This window comes from Pimephales promelas, chromosome 21, assembly GCF_988280905.1.
Source record: "Pimephales promelas chromosome 21, fPimPro1.hap1.1, whole genome shotgun sequence".
NCBI classification, from domain to species: Eukaryota; Metazoa; Chordata; class Actinopteri; order Cypriniformes; family Leuciscidae; genus Pimephales; species Pimephales promelas.
In genome coordinates this window covers 21,602,778-21,621,221 of record NC_142789.1, presented here as the reverse complement: position 1 = coordinate 21,621,221, position 18,444 = coordinate 21,602,778, and the positions used below count along the sequence as shown (strand labels likewise).

The following is an 18,444-nucleotide window of genomic DNA, read 5'->3' as shown; positions in this document are numbered from 1 at the left end:
ATTATGTTTGTGTCTTTTCTTTACTTCCTAGTGGCTTCCAATAGATTTTAAAAGCAAGGACTCGTTTTCAACGTCTCTTGTCTTGACCTGATTTGCGAGGATTGGAGGTGAACATGCAGAGAGCCACCAGGTGGAGATAGAAATCCCAGAAAATGCATCTGTTGCTTGCTACTCAGTGGAAAGGGCTGGCAGGTACATTTGCTCCACTTATGACATCAGTTTAATCAAAATAATGAATGTACATCACAATAGGTGCTCTAAACAAAATGCAGGGTCTTTTTTTTTTGAGAGGAAATTTAGACAATACAGCCTATCGTTCAAAAACAATTGTCCATAAGCAAACGATTACTGTAAAAACGTGGCCTCAACCAATTTCACATTTTTTATGTTTACTTTCTTCCCTTTGGTCTTTAACGTTTCGCACGATACGGCATAAATCTTAACGGCATGACATACATTTCAAATAATTTAGGGTAAAACCATATTTGAGTAGGTATTTGTTATTGTTGGAGTATGTTGAAGGGTTCCACTCTCAACATGAAAATGCAGATTTTGTCATCGACATCTGCCACGTATCCCACACGGCGCAGTGAACGCCACAGCTCATTGCCTCCTGGTGGACCCCCCACCCCCAAGCAAAGTAGCACCCAATGTCCCCCCTAAGTACTTTGTAGCGTATTAATGATGTTTATCTCTGAGAGGAATTGCAGAAGAGGCTCGTATATCAGGCCTAACTTGTTCCTGCCACCAGTTTGTTTGTCTGTGCACAGCAGTGTTTAGCAAACATTGTTTTAGCAGTTAGTTAACATCAGAAAAATCAGCGCTATTTCAGAAAGATGGAGTATGACTGATTTGGAAGTAATCGGGTGGTTAAGCCCTTTTTAAAAAATGGTTTCACTTTATTTTACAGTAAGTGCACTTATGTGTGCTTACAGTGTACTTACCTAACAAAGTACTGTGTAATATAAGGTAACTATGTGTTAAGGTTAGGTTTTTAGGGGTATGTTTCAGGGTTAATACCTAGTTATTACCCAGCTATTGCAATTACTATAATACGTACATGTGGACTGTAAAATAAAGTGCAACCCAAAAACAATAACGATGTATGTAAAATAGGACATTAATAGAAAACCCTAACATCTCTATTCATGGGTTCTGAGGCCAAATATCTTTTAATGCTATGCTTAAACCAATACATTAATGCATTGGACTATTTCAAAACTTAGATTAACAGTAAAACGTTTAGACACATCTACTTTTTTAGAATTATCCAAAAAGTTTAATAAGTAAATTCATGAAAAATATGAAACTTTGCATAATTACAACATTTTCCTTCAATGTTTGGTCCAACTTAAAAATAAAAAATAAAATAAATACATTTTTTACTAAAAAATTATTATTATTTTTTTACAATACTGGAAATTTATTTCTACAAAATTTATTTTATTTCATAATTATTTGGGAGGAATTTTTTACTCCCCAAAATAATTGAAAGAAAATACAAAGTATACCGAAGACTTGTATTTATTTATTCATTAGTAAAAATGTATTTAATTATTTGTTTTATTGTTTAAAGTAAATCAATTTTTACCAAAAAAATAAAATTTTAATTATTCAAAATGATTTCAATTATTTAGGGAAAAGGGAGTTTTTAAGGGCACAAGAAACATGAATTAATTGTAGCCAAACTTTGGACTGGTAGTATTTCCAAATGCACAGATATGAATAAGAAAATACTTACATTTAAAATGCACTCTTCATCCGCAGGGACATCTGTCCGATGTCCTTAGTGTGTGTTATTGTTCAGCTTGTGGACGGCAGATGACTAAATCACTGCTGGTCATTCTCCTCGACAAAAAATCCTAGAGAAAAGAACAGGCACGTCAGCTACATATAAAAAAAAGTTCAGTTTTGCACTGGATACGGATTGTGAGTTTGTTTCATATTTTAAAAATTGTTCCGATCAGTGTTGGGGAAAGTTACTTTTAAAGTAATGTGTTACAACATCGCATTATTTCCTTAAAAATGTAACTAATTGTGTTTTATGGAAAGTAACACGTTGCATAACTTTTACATTACCTTTTCTCACCTGGGCTGGACTTTCACCAAAAGTGAAAAGGAGAAAAAAAAGTAACTTCGATTGTAATTCAGAAATTTAAAAGCCTTACCTCACTTGTTCATTTAAAACCGATTACTTGTAATGTGTTACTTCCAACACTGGTTCTGACGAAACTGTACAGGTGATGTAATCAAACACTTTTTTTATTGATATGCTTTTTTTAAGGACAATGTCTACAGAATTTTTGATGTTTAGAAGACATTCTTTCTTTTTGCCAATTTTTATGTAGCCTTTTCCTTTCAGCTCTATACATGTTTTATACCACTGTCACTGGGCTTAAAATCATTTCTGAGTCCAATAGGAATTAATTCTAGGAGTCTTTAGGAGGGCAAGTGGTTTTATAATTGCGGTGTCAGGGGAGTCCAGGTGGATCTGCTGAGTGTCATATTTGAGCTTATCTCATGATCATATGCAGTGTAGCGGTCACAGATGTGGACTGTGATTTCAGTAAAAGCCCTGCGGTCTTATTAACAAGCCCCCAGTGGTTCAGTGAAACGTGCCATGCAGAAGATGCTTTAATTGCATTGGAATGTTTGAGCAAGTCCTGTCTTTGTGTGGCCTAGCAGTGATGCAGGCATCGCTGTGTGTTATTGGTGGTCTTCAGTCTCGCAGTATAGGGTCTTAGAAGTTACATTCCTCATGGTTCAAGAAGATTTTTGCAGAGGGGAGCAAGGTCCCAGTGATGCCCCTGAAGTAAGGGATCCTTTAGGGACTTTCTGTTTTATGTGCATGTGTCTATATTCAGTTCAAAGTTTTGTGGTCAGTAAGAATTTGTTCTTCTTTCTTTTCTGTTTTCAACAGTAAAGACATTTAAAATGTTAGAAAAGATTTTGTATTGTGGTTTCCTCATAACTGTTGCATAACCGCATAACTGTTCTGGTAATGTTTTATAGTGATGTCCCATTAGTTAACGTTTGTTAATGCATTAACTAAAATGAACTATCAATGAGTAATAGATTTGTTACAGTGTTTATCTTTGGTGTATCTTTTGTGTTGGTCCATAAAAATACATCTATTGATTGTTAGTTCATCTAAGCTCAGATCTGTTAAATAATATTCATTAAATAAAACATATACAACTTTTGATTTAGTGCATTAGTAAATGTTTAAATGCATAATCACTAAGATTAATAAATCCTTTGGAAGTATTTTTTAAATGTATGTTAATGTTAACTAATGTAGTTAATGTTAACAAATGGAACCTTATTGTAAAGCTTTACCTCTGTTTTCAGCACTAAATATTACAAAAAAAAAAAAGTTTCTTGAGCACCAAATCAGTATATTAGAATTATTTTTGAAGGATCATGTGTAAAGATGCCATTTGCCATTACAGGAATTAAATACATTTTCATCTTATATATATCTGAGCTTAGATTAATATTTATTTTGAATTATTTAAATTGTAATAATATTTCACTACTATATTATTGTTTTTGCAGCCTCTGTAATACTTATTGTATTGAGGGAAAAATAATTTCTCACTCGAGGCCTTTGGGGTATATACAGTATACCTGATAGGAAGAAAAAAAATATAATTAGTATTAGATACTGTATAATACTAATTATATTTTTTTCTTCCTATAATTAATATGGTCCTGTTTTTATAGGTCAGGGTTAAATTGCAATACTCAATACAGGTGGACTCGGCTTCATCTACGTATTTAACAAGCGGAGAAGCCTTGGCCTGAAAAAGGCTTGAACCACTGATGACACCAATAGGTTACAACTAAATGATCTGACATCCTGAAATGTTTTAAAGCAGTTGGTCTAGCTATGAGGCCATAAGTGTGGGTACCAGAGCTGATTAAATAAGTGGGTCACGTGAAGTGGAATATTCCACCTGCAGAAGATACCTGAAAAAAAAAGTTACAAATGTTGTAGACTTTTTGCCAGAACTTTATGAATGGGCATATCTATGCCTCCATTAGCCAATAAGCTTTTCCCATCAGGCCTTTAAACTCTCCATGACCCCCATTCACATGAGCAGTTGTGAAGTGTTTCACACTGTAGTGTGATCAAATCCTTGTGACGTGAATAAACATCTATAATCGCAACCTTTCAGTTCGGCATAAACAGAGAAGCCCAGCGCCAGATGCAACAAATTTAGGGTTGAGGCTTGCAAATGCAAACATCTGGTCTTTTACCATACATATGAAACCAGCCATTTTCTATGTAAGCAACCCCAATGACCATAAGGAAACACTTGGGCTGTAACTTAAGAGTAGAGTCAGTGTCCCCAAATAACAACGGTTTGACCCACAAGTTAATTTCAAAAACTAGTATTTAGTATATTGTACATTTCCCAAAAAAGTCCATAGTATCATGTTTGTATTTTCAATGCAATGAGTGACACTCATCTCTGTATCAATCTGTCCCCAGATCTAACAATACACATCTGCCTATCATTTTCAATATCATGATCATACATGAAATTAAACCTGTAATCCCATTCTGCCTCAGCAAAAAAAAAAAAAGAAGAAAAAGCAAAAAACGGTTGTGCAAGGATTGTGTTCAGCTGGCACAGGGAGTTTCCCAAATACAATTACTCTGTTTACATGCAGTAGTACAAGACGGAAATTGCTTTTGAAAGTCTTTTCCAAGGACACGGTTTGGTAGGGCTCATGTGTACACAATTATTTAGATGAAATTTAGCACCACTCCATCCATCGGCTAGTAAGATGGGCCGTTTTACTTTAGCAAATGCTCACTTGATCTGTGACCGCCCTCATTGTCAGAAGCCACAAAGGCTGAGCGCCCTCCTTAACTCTGAAGTGCAAGAGTGCTTTGAGCGCAAGGCAAATAAACAAACGTGTCCAAAAGACTCTATAATCTTCCATAATATTTGACATTCCCTCCACCATCTACTGTATACCAACTATAGGCCTGTAAAGGGAAAGAATACGAATCGTCATCGTACCACACACCGATGGTGGTCAACTGTCTTTCATTATCTGTCATTTGAGAGGACATTTTGGTGATGCCGATTCAAATGCACTTTAAAATTGGCCCCGCTCTCTCCACAAAGTTTGGTTTATTATTTAGCGGACAGACGCTGGACGCTCTCAGGGCAGACGCTTAATAAGAGGAGATTGGCTTTCTGCTGAGTGTGTAACAGATATCTAAATCATTAGGGCTTTCTTTCTGCCATGTGCCACCCCTCGGTTCTCTGCCCTCTGAACCCTGAAGGTCAAATGGCCGCGAGCTCTGTGACCCCCAGCATTTCCTTCGAATATTAACAGGCTTGTTATGTCGTCAAACGGGCCTGATATAGACCATGGCCTCATTTGGAAAAAGCCCAATCAGTGCGAACAGCTCCAGAGTTCAGCACTTCGGCCTCAGAACGGCAGAGGCTTTCAAGTGTCTCATTGAGAGGCATTATGATAACACAGAGAGGAAGTGTGGGGCATTTGGGGGAGAAATTATGTGGTCACATGCCCGCCGGCTGTAATGCCTCAGTTAAATTCGGCTATTGCACTTTCGGGCTATGGAAGAATGAATCGAGTTAGTTTATGTTACAGAAACGAATGTGGCACGGTCATTTTAAAGCTTCTCCAGGCTGATGTGAGGCAGACCACTACAACTGACAGGGATTATTCTTCGCTCAATTTTGGTCCGTTTAAAGTGGAGCATTTAAAAGGGAGCATTTCAGCCTGCTTTACCACAAGTATGCGGAAGATCTAAATAATTATCAGAGCTCTGACAGCCGCTCTGTTTCAGATGAGTTTTGAAGTTCTAGTCAAGAAGACAGGCATCTGTTTTTGGAGGGAATTGATTCTGTATGAGAGATCTGATTTTTATAAATCAGTGCTATTTATTTAAACAATTAAAAAACGTAACATGTAGGCCTATTAATGTGAAATTATATGTTGCCAATCCCGCAACAGCTCTGGAAGAAGTCTGATTTTGCAGCTATACTGAACCCTTGCCCAGGTCAGATCTCATTTAACACCAAAAGGGTGTATGGCAAAAATCACTCATGTCACATTCTCCACCTTGGAGCATGCAGCAGATGCAAGGTGCTCATTCTCCAAACTCCGTTGCCCGACCTTTGGCTCCCTGGAGTGTAAATAATTGTCGATTTTTTTTTTCTTTAAACAAAATTGGAGAGCTAGCGGAAACAGCAGCGGGGTTAGCCTCTTGTGTCTGGCTCAGGTGCTTTGACATAGTTATACAAAGCCAACATTATCACACCTCTCAGTCTTTACTAAAAGATTTAGTTCAGTGTATTTGGTTAAATATTCAATAGAGTTAATATCCTGTTGGACATTTGTATCTGTATTTGAACAGCTTGATTTGGAGTGACATTTAGGAGAACATTTTTAGTTCATGTTGTCATCATATTTATATGAATATGCATGTATAAAATAAACTAGTAAATAAAACTACAAGAAAATGTAGGTGCTTCTTAAAGGGCTAGTTCTGTGGTGAGAATTTAATAGTGTATTACAACATTTATTCAGTCCAGTAGCCTTGATTTAATGAAATTTAGATCAAATACATTTTATTAGAGTATTAAAATAATTTCCTTTAGTTTTACAATTCATTTTTGCGAGGTAGGTTCTAACAATGACATTATTGTACAATAATGTACATTGGGTATTTCGAAACGTTTGAATATGATGAATAAACATGAAAATAGTTTGAAACACACAGGCTAGTAAGAAAGCACTTTAAGACAGTTACATACATTTAAATACGAAGTAACAACCGTCCGTCATCTCTTTTAATTTAATAGACTGGGGAAAACATTTATAGCCTTCGACATTGTTGTCAGCATTTTTATATAAAGCAATTGGTCCTGGTAAACCAGAACAACTAAAGTATCTCGTGAATATTCCTAAATCCATTCTGTTTTGCAGGGTAAACATCTCAACACTTACCCCGCATCACCGGTGACAGGCTGCACTTGACTCGCTCATCCCGCCCACACGCGCTGTATCTGCCGCTTTAATCAGGAAAACATCCGCGAGCGTTTGTGCTGCGGAAATGGACCGTGACCGCTGATGGCGGGAAGATGGATAAGGGCTCATCTTCAACCATTGATGTTATCGCGCCCAGCGTGAAGGGCTGAGCCGATAATTACCGTCTGCTGTGGTCAAACACTCGATGACAACAACACCTGTAGATCCGCGGAACATCTGCCCTCTAGTGCCGAGTAAACATGCTGCTGTTACCGCGATGCTGTGGACTCTTTGGCTAGTTTTACTCCAGTAAATATTCACCAGGTAGGTTTATTTTTGAATAGTTTCTGTATAGCAACATTCCTTCCGATATTAGCCCACGAAAAAACATGGATTTCCTCAATAGCTGGACACTAGCCTTTGCTATTAAAATATTGAAGATTTCAGCAAAACTAGTGCAAAAGCAACAATTTAAAAGGTAGGCTAAGTAAGAAAAAAAAATTGTTTTGGTCACCAGAAGTAATATATTTGTATAAAATTAGCTACAACTTTTAAAGACAACTGCTTAGCAAAAAATGGCATTTATGAAATCTTGAGTACAGTTTAAAAACATTTTGTTAAAAATGTAAATAGAACTATAAGCCTAGTTGATGAAATATATAATAATATACAAAAGTTAATCAACTATAATTAAAAATCAAAAAAAAAAAAGGAAATTGTTTTTGGGAAAGTGTTGACTAATCATAGGCTATTAGGATTTAATAAAACCTAAAGTTCTGAAAGAGAGTATGGGTGTGCAGTAATTTGCAGTTATTATGCTCCACCAATTCATTTGTTAGACCCGTGGAGTCCTTAGGAAATGCCATCTGCTTTGCCAAGCGTGGATGAAGAACAATTTGGGGGTCTATGAATAAATAAACACTTCCACCAGGCAATAATAATTCATGCGTTTTTGTCTTTGAGCAGGGCGCAGATGACACAAGGAATTCATATGCAATGCATTCCCCCGAATTAAAACTATAAATAGATGGCAGCAATCACACAAAATAAATGAACTGTCAAAGCAAAACTATTTACAAGCAGAGCAGAATCCCTGCAATTAAAAGCAAATTTGTTGCATGTTTGAGTAAGTGGTAGCAGATAGGACACAGAAGCAGCCGGCCGTGACAGACAGATTTGGAGTGGTCTTTCGGCTCTTTTCGCATGGTCATGGCTCTTAGGAACATTGGCAGAGAACAAAACAGCCACTCCACTCGTATACCTTACCATTTTACACCAGAGAGTGAGTTGACAGACATCTGCAGAGGCCATTACACGCCCCACAATTATGATGTCAAGCACCATTTGCTATGCTGTTGTATAGACGAGTCGCTTTCAAAATATACTATTTTGTAGCCCACTGTTATCACTAGATCATTGTGCCTGTAAATACCCACTGTGTTTAACTCTATTCCACTGTTTAGAATTGTTTATGGGAATGCCATGACACTGGAAAAATCAAATGTCTCTAACAAGGGGAAGATAAAAATATTTAAAACCATTTGGACATTCATCTTATTTTGACCATTTACCGTTAGGTCTTATTTGAGTTTTCCAATTCCTCATATAAGCTAAAACGCCTATATGAGTATAAATTCAGAAACAAACAAAAAAAAAAAGTGTGAAATGAAGCAACAGGTATCTGCTTATCTCTCCGTCTCTCCCCCCTCCCCTTTTCATTCTCTCTTCCTTTGGGTGACCCAGTGGGACAATAAGGCAATGACAGATAAGGAATGATTTGCTAGAAGCAAAACCTTTAAAATAAACAAACCATTAGGCTCTGTTCTGAGAGGAACTAGTGCAAGCCGCCCGAGTGATTCTAATTCAGGTGAATTACAGACAAATTTCCCTGGCAAACTCGCAGCTGTGATAATAGCGCCCAGTCTAGAGCCTGCACAGTGTCCAGACGAGAACCCAGAACCTCGCTACGCTCACACAACCCAGTGGTCTGGTTCATAACACAACACCTCGCCGAGCACATGACCATTAGTGTGTGTGTATACGTGTTTGTGTGTGCGAGTGGGTGGGGGGTGTCAGGAAGACAAAGAGGGAAAACCTCAGTGCCATGTTTTTCTACCTGGGAAGCATGTTTTTGTTCTGTTTCTTTGGTTTCAAAGTGTGTGTTCCAGACTGTAGAGGAAACCAGAATCTGCATAAATAAAGTGCATTGATTGAAAAGTGTTTTTCATGCATCTGGCACAAAGCATTTAAATTTTAGCTTTTGCCGTGACAAAAGGCCTTCTGGTCTCTTTGAATGTCCAATGATGTGTCAGACTATTTCATTTAAAGCTACACTGTGTGATTTTTACCCCCCATCTAGCGGTGAAAGGGTATATGACCATCCAGTGAATATTAGTTTCTGTTCCTCTCAATTCTGATTTCGTTTTAACTCCTACGGTGGCCAATGTAGTCCAAGATTGACATGGCTTCCAGTTCGACCTCGCCCATGAGTGTTAACGTAAACGTGAAAGGCGAAGCTTGAATTAACGGGTATGTCCCTGTTTTGCTAATGTACATTCAAGATGGAGGGGCAACATGGCGACCGACATTAGAACCTCTTACCTGTATGTATTTTCAATGGCATATTATACACTCACGAGAATACTTTATTACTTGAACGAAGTAAATATACATTAATGAGCACATATATTTTTGAAAGAACTAAGTGTTTTTAGCTAAGAATAAACTAAAAGAGTTACACAGTGTAGCTTTAAGACGTGCTTTTCCAAAAAAAAAAAAATACTAGAGATATCTCTGATAAAGTGTAGCTTGTGTTTTCACTCATTCATATGAAAAAATCATCATTCTGGCTCAGGGTTCAGCAAAGCTTCCTTGTTTTGTAGCATTTAGACTGTCTGTTAGCTTTGAAGCTATAGTGTATAACGTTGAGAAAATTAATTTTTAGCAGATAACAAAAAGATATTGATGGCTCGTCTTGCACTCATGTGCTTATACAATGTTTTGTAACAAATCTAGAATCTGCTCACCCTTTTACCACGACTAGCATTAGCTAGTAGCAAATCATGAACTTTGTCCAAATGTGAACACCATTGTTCTTAAAAAATAAAGATTTCTCAACGATACGATAGAAGACCCATTTTGGAACAGTTCCTAAAATAACCATTTTTTTTCTTAATGTGAGGAACATTGTCATGTGTGACATGAAGTCAGCACATCGCTGACTTCCAATATCTGTGCGCTATGTATTTCTGTAAGTCTGAGTGATGCAAACAATCTTCCGCTTTTTTCAGCCATAAATGATCATCTTTTGTCAATTGCGATTAATATAGAATAATGTTGATGTTATCATTATAATCTTGAATATAACAGTAATATGAACTCGGTAAATTGATTGAACTCCGTAAAGCCGCAGTTTCCTCCTGATCTCCAGTCATTTCTCCGCCTAATCTCCTCCTTATCGCTTTAAAATATAGAATTCCTTGCAGAATTCAGGTTTTGTGGTCTGCGCCATGCAACTTGCGCAAATGGTTTCTGGGAAATCTGTGTTATTGCGTCAGACTGGGCTGGTGGTTCACGTGTGAATACAGACTTAATTTCGTCCCAATTTACACCGTCTGAATCATTTCCTATCCCCAATATAGTGGGTGATCTGCATTCACTATGTAGAAAATAGTAAATGTGTGAACAAGTGACTGATTTTAGCCACAGCTTCAGCATCTATTTGGGGTTGGGAAGCTTTAGATTCTAGAGAGTATCTGATTGGATAGAACTTCTAATGAGAAGCTGAAGTACAGGGTGATGTCATCAAAATCACTGATCCATTTTGGCGAATATGAGAAACAAAGTTTTGAATCTTGCTTATCTTCTAAATGCAAATTTTGTCATTGTTTTGGAGCTAGATAACAGTGAGACTAAAATATAGCTACTAAAGGATTTAATTGGGAATTTTAAAGGGATACTCCACCTTTTTTTCATATTAAACTTTGTTATTCACTAAGACGAGTTGATGCATACCTCTGTCATCTCAATCGCTCTGAAACACTTTGATAGCGCTTAACTAGCCCAGGTCATTCAATAGGGGCCAAGCAGAGAAGCGACCAAACACCTCCACGTTTTCACTATTTAAATAGTGTAACTTGGCCCCTATGGGCTCTGCACGGCGGTATTTCCGGTGAAGGTGTAAGGATGCTCGATAACTTCCGCCAATCGTAGAGTCCAATGCAATACCGAGAATTTATATTGAATTTTATACTCCATGGTTATAGTAAAGAAACGTTAGTCACAAAACAGACACCCCTCGTTGTGTTTATGCTTCTTTTTAAAATTATATTAAATAAACATAACTATATATAAAATTACATCTAAACGTATGAAAGTTTCGTTTCAAAGACGGGAGGACAGTAAATTTTGAAAAACTCTTCCATAATCCCGTTTCCTCGGTTCTCCTCCGCTTTAATCTCCCCAACCGGAAACTGACGAGCATCCTTGCGTCAAATGCGGAACTTATGCGTAGACCATTGAATGAACTGGGCTAGTTATGTGCTATCAAAGTGTGCGCCAGAGACGAGAGAGGTGTGTATCAACTCGTCTTTGTTAAGGGAATAACATAGTTTAACATGAAAAAACGGTGGAGTATCCCGTTAACAGTTGCTATTTATGTCGCTGCTGTGTGTCTTTCTTACTTTTTTGCGAATCAGCGCCACTACTGGCACCAAATGGAACTGCACTCTGTTTTGAGCGAACAACACTGTCTCATCGAAAGTTGGAGAGAATTGTAAAACTGTTGTTTCCAACCAGTCTGTGCAGAGCAATGTCACGGTCTCGAGCGCTTGATTGCAAGCGGTGATCCGCTTCGGCCGCAGGTTTCTTCTCAGCGGGATGTCATTACGTTAAATCTCTCACACGCCGAGCCCCACACACAGACGCACGTGCGCCGGGCTGGGGGGTGGATGAATGGCTCACAACGAGCTCTGCTTCTGATCAAGAGCTGGCCGGCCGGGCGAGTGTGTAAGGAAATACTCTAGTGGGACCATCAGAGCGCATTAGACTGACCGAGAGCAGCCTGGGGGAAACGCAGCTGCCCGGAGAACACACTGCAGCAGTATTTCATCAACATTAAATTCTCGCCTTTAATCCTAACGTATGCAGGCCACACCGAGAACGAGCGGTCAGTAGCATATTTGTGTTTACAGGTTGTCTGTTAATTGCTGTCTAGGACGACTGCAGTCAAGTTCACTTACATAGGGCAGTTGTCGCTGGCTTAATAACACACGAGTCCCATTTTCATGTAGCCTTTAGGAAACATGCCAGAAATAAAAATGAATCACTTCATTTTGGCTTCTAACATGTTATACTATTGCCAAAGGCAATCTTACATCCACTTGTAAGAGTGAGTGTGTGTGTACATGCTGATGTACCCCACAAACTAAGCCTTGACTGTTTGTAAACAGTCTGTTATTTCTCAAAAGTGCCTATGATAATTGCTCTAGGAAGTGCAATTGCGGCAGAATTATACCCAATTTGGCATTAAGCTTCTAGCTGTATGTTTGAGTGATCCTAATTGCTGTGGGACTGTGCATTCATTATTCTTTTATCTGTAGTTTCTTGTTCCCAACAACTTAAGGCAAATCTAAATCACATTGTATGGATATTTTTTTTTTGTGGTGATTAACCTGTAAACGTACAGGTAGAAACATGTTTCAAGTTGATGTTTCGGTGTGTTTGTAGTTAAAAAAAAAAAAAAAAAGTAAAAACATCTTTTTTCGTTTCCATTTCGTTACCTTCCACCAGACCAAAATAAAATACATCAGATATTGTTTTTAATAATTTATATTCTTGCAATCTCCAAAAGCACATTTTCTGTTGAAACTGTTGCATCAGTTTGGTCTTCTCAGACTGAATAAACTATTAACTCAATAATCTGAAATATTCCTTTTAAATTACGTATTTTTAAACTGAAAAAGCAACAATGACTATAAATCAGATTATAATCTATTTAGGTATTACATTTTAGTATTAAATAATACTTCCATTCTTTATTATTAACTTTCGCACCATTTATGAGGGTGGCCATTTTTGCCTTTTCCACTTTAAAAATTAACTAGAAAAAAAAGTTTGATGACACAAACTTTAAGTTGGCTTGAGAAAGCCAGACCAGAGCGTTTGAATAATCTTGAAGTTTGAATGAAGTTTTAAAGATGGAATTAGAAAGAAAGAAAGAAAGAAAGAAAGATGGATAGATTAGTTAGAAAGATAGATTAGTAAGAAAGAAAGATAGATAGATAGATAGATAGATGTTTTTGGCAAGAAGCTAACATGATTAGTATGTAGCTAGCTTGATGCTAATATGATTAGCATGTAGTTAAGATGATTAACATGTTGTTAGCGTGATTAGCATGTTGTTAGAATCATAATAGCATGATTAGCACATTGCTAGCATGTTTTTAACAAGAAGCTAGCATGACTAGCATGTAGCTAGCTTAATGCTAGCATGATTAGCATGTTACTAGCATCATGCTAAAATGTTTTAGCAAGAAGCTAACATGATTAGCATGTAGCTAACATCATAATAGCATGATTAGCATGTTGCTAGCATCATGCTAACATGTTTTTAACAAGAAGCTAGCATGACTAGCATGTAGCTAGCATCATACTAGCATGATTAGCATGTTGCTAGCATCATGCTAGCATGTTTTAGCAAGAAGCTAGCATGACTAGCATGTAGCTAGCATCATAATAGCATGATTAGCATGTTGCTAGCATCATGCTAACATGTTTTTAGCAAGAAGCTAGCATGACTAGCATGTAGCTAGCATCATGCTAGCATGATTAACATGTTGCTAGCATCATGCTAGCATGTTTTAGCAAGAAGCTAGCATGATTAGCATGTAGCTAGCATCATAATAGCATGATTAGCATGTTGCTAGCATCATGCTAACATGTTTTTAGCAAGAAGCTAGCATGACTAGCATGTAGCTAACATCATGCTAGCATGATTAGCATGTTGCTAGCATCATGCTAGCATGTTTTTAGCAAGAAGCTAGCATGACTAGCATGTAGCTAACATCATGCTAGCATGATTAGCATGTTGCTAGCATCATGCTAGCATGTTTTTAGCAAGAAGCTAGCATGATTAGCATGTAGCTAGCATCATGCTAGCATGATTAGCATGTTGCTAGCATCATGCTAGCATGTTTTTAGCAAGACGCTAGCATGATTAGCATGTAGCTAGCATCATGCTAGCATGATTAGCATGTAGCTAGCATCATGCTAGCATGTTTTTAGCAAGAAGCTAGCATGATTAGCATGTAGCTAGCATCATGCTAGCATGATTAGCATGTTGCTAGCATCATGCTAGCATGTTTTTAGCAAGAAGCTAGCATGATTAGCATGTAGCTAGCATCATGCTAGCATGATTAGCATGTTGCTAGCATCATGCTAGCATGTTTTTAGCAAGAAGCTAGCATGATTAGCATGTAGCTAGCATCATGAAAGATGTTAGAAAGATGGATAGATTTGTTAGAAAGAAAGATGGATAGATTAGTTAAGTAGAAAGAAAGACTGATAGATTAGTTAGGTAGAAAGAAAGATGGATAGATTAGTTAGGTAGAAAGAAAGATGGATAGACTAGTTAGAAAGAAAGATGGATAGATTTGTTAGAAAGAAAGACTGATAGATTAGTTAGGTAGAAAGAAAGATGGATAGATTAGTTAGGTAGAAAGAAAGATGGATAGACTAGTTAGAAAGAAAGATGGATAGATTTGTTAGAAAGAAAGACTGATAGATTAGTTAGGTAGAAAGAAAGATGGATAGATTAGTTAGGTAGAAAGAAAGATGGATAGACTAGTTAGAAAGAAAGATGGATAGATTTGTTAGAAAGAAAGATGGATAGATTAGTTAGAAAGAAAGAAAGATGGATAGATTAGTTAGGTAGAAAGAAAGATGGATAGATTTGTTAGAAAGAAAGATGGATAGATTTGTTAGAAAGAAAGAAAGATGGATAGATTTGTTAGAAAGAAAGAAAGATGGATAGATTTGTTAGAAAGAAAGATGGATAGATTTGATAGAAAGAAAGATGGATAGATTTGATAGAAAGAAAGATGGATAGATTTGTTAGAAAGAAAGATGGATAGATTAGTTAGAAAGAAAGATGGATAGATTAGTTAGAAAGAAAGATGGATAGATTAGTTAGAAAGAAAGATGGATAGATTAGTTAGGTAGAAAGATGGATAGATTAGGTAGAAAGAAAGATGGATAGATTTGTTAGAAAGAAAGAAAGATGGATAGATTTGTTAGAAAGAAAGATGGATAGATTTGATAGAAAGAAAGATGGATAGATTTGTTAGAAAGAAAGATGGATAGATTTGTTAGAAAGAAAGATGGATAGATTAGTTAGAAAGAAAGATGGATAGATTAGTTAGAAAGAAAGATGGATAGATTAGTTAGAAAGAAAGATGGATAGATTAGTTAGGTAGAAAGATGGATAGATTAGGTAGAAAGAAAGATGGATAGATTTGTTAGAAAGAAAGATGGGTAGATTAGTTAGAAAGAAAGATGGATAGATTTGTTAGAAAGAAAGATGGATAGATGTGTTAGGTAGAAAGAAAGATGGATAGATTTGTTAGAAAGAAAGATGGATAGATTTGTTAGAAAGAAAGATGGATAGATTTGTTAGAAAGAAAGATGGATAGATTAGTTAGAAAGAAAGATGGATAGATTTGTTAGAAAGAAAGATGGATAGATTTGTTAGAAAGAAAGAAAGATGGATAGATTTGTTAGAAAGAAAGATGGATAGATTTGATAGAAAGAAAGATGGATAGATTTGATAGAAAGAAAGATGGATAGATTTGATAGAAAGAAAGATGGATAGATTTGTTAGAAAGAAAGATGGATAGATGTGTTAGGTAGAAAGAAAGATGGATAGATTTGTTAGGTAGAAAGAAAGATGGATAGATTTGATAGAAAGAAAGATGGATAGATTTGATAGAAAGAAAGATGGATAGATTTGATAGAAAGAAAGATGGATAGATTTGTTAGAAAGAAAGATGGATAGATGTGTTAGGTAGAAAGAAAGATGGATAGATTTGTTAGAAAGAAAGATGGATAGATTTGTTAGAAAGAAAGATGGATAGATTTGATAGAAAGAAAGATGGATAGATTTGTTAGAAAGAAAGATGGATAGATGTGTTAGGTAGAAAGAAAGATGGATAGATTTGTTAGGTAGAAAGAAAGATGGATAGATTAGTTAGAAAGAAAGATGGATAGATTTGTTAGAAAGAAAGATGGATAGATTAGTTGGGTAGAAAGAAAGATGGATAGATTTGCTAGAAAGAAAGATGGATAGATTATTTAGAAAGAAAGAAAGATGGATAGATTTGTTAGAAAGAAAGATGGATAGATTATTTAGAAAGAAAGAAAGATGGATAGATTTGTTAGAAAGAAAGAAAGATGGATAGATTTGTTAGAAAGAAAGAAAGATGGATAGATTAGTTAGAAAGAAAGAAAGAAAGATTAGGTAGATAGATAGATAGATAGATAGATAGATAGATAGATAGATAGATAGATAGATAGATAGATAGATAGATAGATAGATAGATAGATAGATAGATAGATAGATAGATAGATAGATCATTAGTACATATAGAATGGTAGTTTAATTGAGTCTAGGGCTTCAGGGAATTTAGATTTGAGTTTTTGTTGTACGCTATTGGGCCACCGTAGTCTTGGCTCAATTTGACCATGCTGCAATGAAAGTCAATGGGATTTTTATGATTTTTAATATTAATTTTTAAGAAATCTGAAAGTCGAATCAGTCTAAAAAGATATAGCAACTCGAGTCAGAACAGTCTGAAGGTCTGACCCGAGTTTGGAGTTTGTAGAGTTAAAGCTCTAGGAGGAGTAGCAGTCAGAAAATTTTGGGTAAGAAAAATAAGAAGAAGAAGAAGAACTAGAATGTACATTTCCAGAGGAAAATGTGAAGTGGTGCTTGCAGTGGCAAAAAGCTCGCTCGGTTGCTAGGGTGTTCTGGGTGGTTGCTAGGGTGTTCTGGGTGGTTGCTAGGGTGTTGCTAGGTGGTTGCTAGGGTGTTCTGTGTGGTTGCTAGGGTGTTGCTAGGCGGTTGCTAGGGTGTTCTGGGTGGTTGCTATGGTGTTGCTAGGCGGTTGCTAGGGTGTTCTGGGTGGTTGCTATGGTGTTGCTAGGCGGTTGCTAGGGTGTTCTGAGTGGTTGCTAGGGTGTTGCTAGGTGGTTGCTAGGGTGTTCTGGGTGGTTGCTAGGGTGTTATGGGTGGTTGCTATGGTGTTGTTAGGCAGTTGCTAGGGTATTCTGGGTGGTTGCTAGGGTGTTCTGGGTGGTTGCTATGGTTTTGTTAGGCGGTTGCTAGGGTATTCTGGGTGGTTGCTAGGGTGTTGCTAGCGTGTTCTGGGTGGTTGCTAGGTGGTTGCTAGGGTGTTGCTAGGAGGTTGCTTGGATGTTCTGGTATAGGTGGTTGGTAGTTGTCACAGATGGTTACTATGAAATTTGTAGCATTTTCTTGGCATGATTTAGCACTTAGCTAATCAATATTAGCATGTAGCTATTCTCTGCTAGCATGTGTAGCATGTAGCAAGTCATGTTTGCTAGCATGAGTAAAAAGAGCCAACCCCCATCTCTATACGATGTTTTGATGCAGAGATGTAGGTCTTACAAAATGGTTGCTAGGGTACTCTGTTTGGTTGCTAGGGAGTGGCTTGGCAGCTGCCAATCATGAAGCTCAAATGTCAATGTGAATGTATAAACCAACCCCCATCTCTATACGATGTTTTGGTGCAGAGATATAAGTCTTACAAAATGGTTGCTAGGGTACTGTTTTTGGTTGCTAGGGAGTGGCTTGGCAGCTGCCAATCATGAAACTCCAAAGGCTGCTTGTCAGTATGAATGATATAAACCAACCCCCATCTCTATACGATCTTCTGATGTAGAGATGTAGTTCTTGTAAAATGGTTGCTAGGGTACTCTGTTTGGTTGTTAGGGAGTGGCTTGGCAGCTGCCAATCATGAAACTCCAAAGGCTGCTTGTCAGTATGAATGATATAAACCAACTCCCATGCCTCTGTGACATTCAGAATGGAAGATATCCCTCTTTAGATTTTGGTTGCTAAGGTGCTCGACAATGGTTGCTAGGGCATGGCCAGAAATTGTTGAGGTGATTCATGATTGGCTGTTTGCTGGCCCAAGTCAAACGAGCCCACCCTCATGTTTCTATGACACTTATATCCTGAGATATCCCTTTGATCTCTTTTAATGGAAGTCTATGGGAGTTGTTGCTAAGGTGCTCTAAATGGTTGCTAGGGCGTGGCTTAATAGCTTCACAATGATGCTGAGAGACTGATTGGTCGTCTGAGTAAAATGAGCCCGCCCCCTTGTCTCTATGACACTGTGATCCAGA

General features: G+C 37.2%; 1 long non-coding RNA gene across 1 annotated transcript in view; it reads left to right on the top strand.

Moving 5' to 3' along the window:
• The first annotated feature begins 7,216 nt into the window (after window positions 1–7,216).
• The window catches only part of LOC120480349 (uncharacterized), a 72,832-nt gene continuing 61,604 nt past the window's right edge, over window positions 7,217–18,444 (top strand). The window contains exon 1 of the long non-coding RNA XR_016148469.1: window positions 7,217–7,344. This is a non-coding gene — a long non-coding RNA (uncharacterized LOC120480349). The remainder of the gene's footprint in view (window positions 7,345–18,444) is intronic.